The following is an 8,281-nucleotide window of genomic DNA, read 5'->3' as shown; positions in this document are numbered from 1 at the left end:
AAGAGGAGTTACACACATTGTTAAAATTTTAAAAGGCAAATTGAAGAATAAGATATTGTATATTCCACTTTAGGAGTGTGTGGGAGGTGTTTAGACAAAATAAACACACAAGGGTTAGCTCGGTGGGTAAAGGCACTTGCTACACAGCCTGGCCACCTGAATTTGATCCCTGGAACCTATGTAGAAGTGGAAGAAAAGAACTAACTTCACAAACTTGTCCTCTGAGTACCTCAGAAGAGCCACACACACACATCACCCACGCATACAAAAATAAGTAAATTTAGTTGATAAGTAAATCTTGGAGGATTGTTCCGGGAACCATTCAAATTTGTTATCAGGGGGACAGTGTCGTCACTGTGAATCATTTAATGAAGGGTATTGATTTTGTTATCCCTGTTTAAGGAAAACATTTAGTAGAGTCTAAAGAAAGCATTGGAATTAAGCTCTGGTTCAGATCGCATGTTCATTGTCGTTTTAGCTTTAGCTAGGATGTTAAGGTGAAAATATACTTTACCTGAATTTCTCGCTGATGAGTCACAGCAAATAACCTCAGCTTTTCTCCTGGACAGTCTAAGTTTTGTCAGAGACACTTCCGCCTAATGGAACGTGAGATTCATTTTTCGTAGGAGAAACACTTTTTGTAAAGTGAAATACGCAATAATGAATAAAATGTCACGCTGGAAGACTCTGTCCCCTTTTGTCCCCCATCTCACCCTAAGCTTCTACAACCTGGGAACTGTCCAGGTACAAATTAACATTTTAAAAGACCTCAAACGCTTCACACAAGCAGCTCTATTATGGGTCGCTCTTTGACAACTTTGGTTTGCTCAATAAACCCAATAAATAAATTGGATCGCCTCCACTCCAGCTCCTCGACACACAGGTATTGTGGACAAGAGGCCGCTTTTTGACTACAAACTGCCTTATTCATTTAGAATACCTTCATTCATAAGGTTCTTTGGACGGCTAGTCTGTGCCCATCACAGGCTGCACAAAGCAATTTGCCTACCTTGTCATTAGCTCTTAAGCAGCTGTGTTACTACCCTCATTTAACAGATAAGCAAACCAGGCTCCTAAATGAAGTTACTTGGCCAAGATCACACAGCTAGTAAGTGGGGAGCTTGCTGGGAAATTTAAGACTTGGAGTAAACAAAGGTGACTAACGGTTCTTTTAAATAGTTTTTGGTTACATTCGTTTTGAAAGCCAAGGAGCACTCTAAGGTTGTAAAAATGATAGCATTCCCTGCCGCCTTGCCTCCCCTCTCGCTTATTTTAACTTCCCTGTGCAATCATATGGACCGTCTCCGGCTGTTTCTGTTGATTTCCAAGTTTCTAGATGTTCCTCAAAAATCAGCGTACACGCACCTTGATATTACCCAAACACCACCCTCCCATTAGCTCCTTCCGTTCTTTTCTACCCAAACCCGGAGGTTTCCTGCCCAGGTTGACAGCTCTGCCCTGCCTGGTGCTTTGAGGTGGAGAGCCGGCTGAGGCTCGCTTTGATCCTAACACACCCCGCAGAGACTCGCGGCAGGGCTGAAGGGTGGACCTGGTCCAGTGGGGGTTGCGGAGGGTACGTGCAGCTCAGCCACCTGCCCTCAGGCCGGCGGCATTTCGGAACAGACCCTTTCGGGAATAAGGGCCTGGCGGGGAGACAGCTGGGGCAATTCTCTGGGCTGAGCTCTGGGTGAGAGATCCAGCCCTGAGGTGAGTCAGGCTGAGGCGAGGCTAGGGGTAGGTCCAAAGTGTGGAAGAGGATTCCAGGTCTGGCTTGAGGATGGGATGGGGAGAGGCCCATGGTCGGGGAGAGAGCTCGAGACCTGAGGGGATGGGGCTAGAAGGATCCAAGTCTGAAGGGAGGAGGGTCAGGGAAGGTCCTGGGCAGGATATGCCAGTATGGTTTGGATAAGGCTGGGATTGGGAGAGGGATCCAGGTCTGGGGTGGGGTGGCGGGAGAATGAGGCCGGAGTGGAAGAGAAGGATCCAGGTCTGGGGCGGGGGTAGGGGTGGGGGGAATGAGGCTGGAGTGGAGGAGAAAGATCCAGGTCTGGGGTGTGGGGAGGAATGGGGGGGGGTGAGGCTAGGGTGGGGTGGGGATGAAGCTGAAATGGGAGAGGAATCCAGGTATGGGCTGAGGTGGGTGTGAGAGCAGAGGGCTTCAGGTGAAGTCTTGAGTTGCGAACAGCAGAGGGGTCTTAGTTTTGCTGGCCGTTGCGGTTCAGAGAGCGGGGGTGGAACCGCTGCTTCCCTCCCGCGGCGGCAGCGCCCCTGTGGAAGTCTCCCACCCGCCCTGGACCCACGACCGCACTCCGACAACAGGGCCGGGCCTTGTCCTCTTGCCTGGACCCAACTCAGAGCTCCCGCCCGGCTAATCGGCCGGAACTCGGCGCCAGCACCTCCTGCACAGCTGCAGAGCCCTCTGCCCCCAGGCGGATCAGCCTCTCCAGGCCACGCGTTCCTTGCGAAAACAGGGCCATCTGGGAGCCCTGGGCGACGCCAGAGCTTCTGGCTTCCAAGACGCGGCTTCCTGGGCCTCTGGGTTGAGATAACACTGCCCGCAGATTCCTCCAAAGCAAGTGGGAGCAATACCGCCACCCCGTTCCAACTCCCCCGACCCTCGCCATTAATCTCTCCGCTCTCGTCCCTGATCTTCCTTATAAAGTGTCCAAGATCAATCCGAAGGGGGTTCAAGACTGCAGGAAAACTTCCCCTGTCTTTACCGAGACCAGAGGGGTCTGTTTCCCACTAACCGTGGTATCGCGTTATTGGTCCCTCGCCAGTTCAGTCCTTCATTCATCTTCCCCGCATCCTCTCCAAACGTCAATTTGCTTGTGGGCTAAATAAAACTTTAATTTACATTTTTATGGATTCAGTACTACTATTCACAGAGTATGTAGCACAAAGCAGCTGTATTTCCTTTATCAGCCTTTCATTTTTTTCCTCCGGGATCAGTTATTGTCACACTTTTTGGTTTATTAAGCTTTCTATGTGCTCAGCATTAATTTCTGCTCCAATGCTTTGTCAGAACTGTAAATATTCACTTGGCCTGATCAAGCTATACACATTTTCGGCTGTTTCTTGGAAAAGCCTTCCTAATACAATCTTAACTGTTGAATACGAAGCCAGTTGCATAACTATTTTGGGATTTCTCTTCAGTGTTATGGTGGGATTTCATTCTTGTGTGAGTCCCTTGTGTTCTGGATTCTGTATTGATTTTTCTCTTACATTTTGATAGAGCGCATCCTCCAGTAACTTTCCGAAAAAGGGTAAGATAATAAAATTTTTTTAAAGATCTCAGTTGTCTCAAAATATCTTTATTTGATCACCTCACTTGATTAACATGATAATTTGTCTTCCAAAACCTAAGTTGGAAATTACATTACTTTAAAACTGATTGGAAGCCGGGCGATGGTGGCGCACGCCTTTAATCCCAGCACTCGGGAGGCAGAGGCAGGCGGATCTCTGTGAGTTCGAGACCAGCCTGGTCTACAAGAGCTAGTTCCAGGACAGGCTCTAAAAGCCACAGAGAAACCCTGTCTCGAAAAAAAAAAAAAGCCCTCCCTGCACCCCTCCTTCCTTGCCCGGCGCCCGCCTGGTGGTTCCTCTGCTCTTTCTTCCCATCGCTCATCACACACACCTGCCGTCCAGCCAACTAACTTTCAACCATGGCCAACCTCGAGCGTACCTTCATTGCCATCAAGCCAGATGGCGTGCAGTGCGGCCTGGTGGGCGAGATCATCAAGCGCTTCGATCAGAAGGGGTTCCGCCTGGTGGCCATGAAGTTCCTTCGGGCTTCTGAGGAACACCTGAAGCAGCACTACATTGACCTGAAAGACCGTCCTTTCTTCCCAGGGCTGGTGAAGTACATGAACTCAGGGCCCTTGGTGGCCATGGTCTGGGAGGGGCTCAATGTGGTGAAGACAGGCCAAATGATGCTGGGAGAGACCAATCCAGCTGACTCTAAGCCAGGCACCATTCGAGGGGATTTTTGCATTCAAGTTGGCAGGAACATCATTCATGGCAGTGATTCAGTGCAAAGTACAGAGAAAGAGATCAGTCTATGGTTTCAGCCTGAAGAAGTCTTGTGCTCATGACTGGGTGTATGAGTAGAGATGGATAGTTCTCAGCATTACTGATGGATCCCTGGGCACAACTCTTCATTCCACAGAATGGATCATCTTTTCTAAAACAATAAAGACTTTGGAACTGGAAAAAAAAAACTGATTGGATCCTACCTTCTGGTTTAACGGCTGAACAGTTTCATGAAATCCTTTTGTCAATCTACATGTAGAAATACATCTGCACCGAGCTATTTTCGTTGTTAATTCTGGAAGGCTCTATCTTTGATGTGCATTTCTTCACTCACTGAGCCAGACAGTCAGGCTGGGTTCAGAAACTTGTGAGTTTAGTTCTGGAAACTTTCTTGTGTTACTCTGTCTCCCTTTCCATGGTTCATTACTTTTTGTTCTAGCTTTATTTCTCTTGCTTTGATAAAACACCCTGACAAAAAGCAATTCAGGGGAGAGAAGATCTACTTTTGATCACAATGGCAGGTTACATACAGTCCGTTACTGTGGGGAAGTCAAGGTACCAGGAACTTGAAAACAGCTAGATACAAAAAAGAGAAGCTCTTCTGAGTAAATTGGGAGTATGGGGAGCATGGGAGAGGGTAAAAGGGTAGGGGAGAGGAAGAGAGGGGAGTGTAGAGAAAAATATATAGCTCAATAAAAACAATAGAAAACAGAAATAGCTAGTCACGTGGCATCCATAGTCAAGTAGAGAGAAAGGGTTGTATACTTGCTTGCGTTCAACACTCTCTCTAACCTCACACAGTCCATGAACCCCTGGCCAGGAACTGTACTGCTCCTGGTGGCCTGGATCCTCACACATAGTCAAGATCCTCGCCCACTGAGCTGCCCACAGGCCAACCTGAGCTAGCCTATCCCTCTCTGAGACTCTCTACCCGAGTGATTCTCCATTGAGTCAATCTGACAATTAAAACTACCCATCACAGTCTCTTCACACACACACGCACACACACACACACACACACGCACGCACACACGCACACACGCACGCACACACGCACACACACACACACACACACACAGGCGCGCGCACACACCACTCCACACACCACTCCACTCGCCATCCTCTGCTCTTTCTTTTCAGATTCCTGTTACTTGTATACACCTGTCTGTAACTCCAGTCCAGGGCAGCTGAGACCCTCACACAGACATACATGCAGGCAAAACACCAATGCACATAAAATAAAAATAAATAAATCATAAGAAAAAGAAAAAAGCCGGGCAGTGGTGGCGCACGCTTTTAATCCCAGCCCTCGGGAGGCAGAGGTGGGCAGATCTCTGTGAGTTCGAGGCCAGCCTGGTCTACAAGAGCTAGTTCCAGGACAGGCACCAAAGCTACAGAGAAACCCTGTCTTGAAAAACCAAAAAAAAAAAAAAAAAAAAAAAAGGAAAAGAAAAAAAAAGTTTTCCTTTTGAAATGGAGGCCAGACTGGTCTTGAGCTCCTCACATAGTTGAGATGCTGGGATTACATAGCGACCACCATGCTCTCTTTATACAACGCTGTGCAATGAACCCAAGACCCTACGCTTGCTAGGTAAGTAAGCTACATCCCCAGCTTTCTAAATGTTTTTGAAGCAAGAGCCAGTAACTGGGCTCTAAAGAAGGTCTTCATGGCTCAGTGCTTTCCCAGCTCTTTATTACGTATCATACTTCTCTCTCCAGAAAATGTTTCAATTATCGCAAAACACTGAGCACAGGATGTAACAAGTTCCCTATTTCTATTTTTTTATCGTGGAATTTTATCGTGGACTCATTCTTTCTGTGACTCTGTTCTTTCTTTTGCTTGTCAAACATTTAACTAAAAGGCAAAGTCTTCTAAGATATAAAACTTGCCCGTTAAGGAGGGGAAAGGGAACTCTGCTTTAGTTAATGGCATAACCAACATGATTAGAATCCTAAACAATAGAATTCATGGTAGAGTTTTATAGTGCTCATAGTGAACTGAACACATCTTTATGGTGCGGACTGATCTATCAGGAGGAAATCTCCCTGCAGGTGGCACCACTAATAGGCAGGCCTTCAGTTCCTTTGCTAGCCCTATGGTTTCTTTCTTTCACCAACACTTGCTGCAAAGGGTGCCACGAAAACTTGTCTAACATTTGGTGATCATCTCTCTCCTCTCAGATTTTTCAAGGTCCTAGGAAAAAAAGAGAGTCTTCCTTGCTAAAATGTCGTGGCATTTGGTAAATGCACGAGTAACTAAATTAACAGCACTCGCTGGGGCCTAATGATAGAGTAAGTACTGAGAAAAGGAGATTTCAAAAGAAAGCCATTCCTTAGAAAACAGGTTCAGCAGGAAACCGGGCTTGACACACATTCCTGATGACCTCATCTTGGTCCCTGGAACCCATGTAAGGAAAAGGGAGAGAAAAGACTCCATAAAATTGTCCTCTGACCTCCACACGCATGCCGCAGCATGTGCGTGTCCCTGCTTCCTTCACAAGCACACGTACACACAGAGTAACGATAAAATAAAAGTTGAAAAATGCTTGGTGGTGTAGCCCTTTACCCCCAATACTTGGAGGCAAGAGGCAAGCAGATCTCTGTAAATTCAGGACCACTTGGTCTACAGAGCTAGTTTCAGGCTAGCACACTGAGATCCTGTCTAATACAAGGAAACAAAAGGAGACACTGGAGGCCCATAGCACCAGCAGGATGAGCAAGTATCGTGGTTTTCAAAGTTTCAAAAATCTCTGTACGTACCAACATGACCAGAAGTAGCATGATAAACAATACAAGAAAGTCGGTTGGGGCACAGTCCTGAAGGTAAATCCTTTTAGAATGCTTCTCAGGCAAAGGAAAAGTAGGGATTGAGGCCAAACAACCGAATTCAGTTATCAGGAAGTATGTTAGGATCCAGCTGATAATAAATAAATAAATAAATAAATAAATAAATAAATAAATAAATAAATAGGTAAATAAATAGGAGGAAAAAAGAAAGAATTCAGTTTTTTTTTAGATTTACTTATTTTTATTTTATGTGTATGAGTGTTTGCCTGTAGTATGTATATGCACTATGTATGTGCAGTAGTGCTGGCAGAGGCCAGAAAAAGGCACTGGATCCCTGGAACTGAACTTACAGATGGTTATGAGCCTCTATGTGGGTGCTGGAAACAAAAACCCAGGTCCTTTGAAAGAGCAACCTAAGGTTTTACACGCTAAGCCATCTCTCCAGCCCTGAAAAATTTTGTTCCCAGAGCTGGCTGCTCAAATTTTTTTTGAGGAAAATGAAGTTCTAGTTGCTGAATTTGCAAAAAGATAGTGTAAAAGGTAGTATTTCTAGAATCTGCTTTGATGTTTTTAAAGTAGCCAATGTGTTTCTTATGTCCCTGGACAATGGTAAGAATGAAAGCACAAGACCATAAATTTCGAAGATGGAAACACAGTAGTAATACATTATCACATCCAAAAAATGCCAGTGAGAGCCGGGCGATGGTGGCGCACGCCTTTAATCCCAGCACTCGGGAGGCAGAGGCAGGCGAATCTCTGTGAGTTCGAGACCAGCCTGGTCTACAGAGCGAGTTCCAGGACAGGCTCCAAAGCCACAGAGAAACCCTGCCTCGAAAAACAAAAAAACAAAACAAAACAAAACAAAAAAAAAAAATGCCAGTGAATTAAAATCGGAACTTTCAGTATAAGTTCATGCATACCTGAATACGGGTTGATACAGAAATAATTGCAAATTTATGTGCATATATGGAGATACACACACACATGCATACACATAGCACACCTAGAACTCATGTTTCACTTATTAACTCTATTCTCCAACAGAAGGAACAAAGACTTCTTAGGAAAATGGCTTCTCCATTGGGTAGTGGTAGCGCACACCTTTAATCGGGAGGCAGAGGAGGTAGATCTCTGTGAGCTCGAGGACAGCCTGGTCTATAAGAGCTAGTTCCAGGACAGGCTCCAAAAAGCTACAGAGAAACCCTGTCTTGAAAAAACAAAAAACAAAACAAAACAAAAAAAAGAAAGAAATAAAGAAAAATGGCTTCTCATGCTTGGTGATGGTGGCACATGCCTTTAATTCCAGCAAGCAGGAGGCAGAGGCAGGTGGATCTCTGTGAGTTGGAGGACAGACTGGTCTACACTGGTCTACAGAGCAAGTTCCAGGACAGCCAAAGCTACATGGAGAAACCCTATCATAAAAAGAAGAAGAAGAAGAAGAGGAGGAGGAGGAGGAGGAGGA

At 45.9% G+C, this 8,281-nt stretch overlaps 1 pseudogene; it reads left to right on the top strand.

Moving 5' to 3' along the window:
* Window positions 1-3,665: 3,665 nt before the first annotated feature.
* Window positions 3,666-4,220, top strand: LOC101980692 (annotated as a pseudogene).
* Window positions 4,221-8,281: the final 4,061 nt, after the last annotated feature.

Source organism: Microtus ochrogaster, chromosome 7 (genome assembly GCF_000317375.1).
Source record: "Microtus ochrogaster isolate Prairie Vole_2 chromosome 7, MicOch1.0, whole genome shotgun sequence".
Taxonomy (NCBI): Eukaryota; Metazoa; Chordata; class Mammalia; order Rodentia; family Cricetidae; genus Microtus; species Microtus ochrogaster.
The sequence above is the reverse complement of the archived record's forward strand: the minus strand, read 5'-3'. Positions and strand labels throughout refer to the sequence as shown.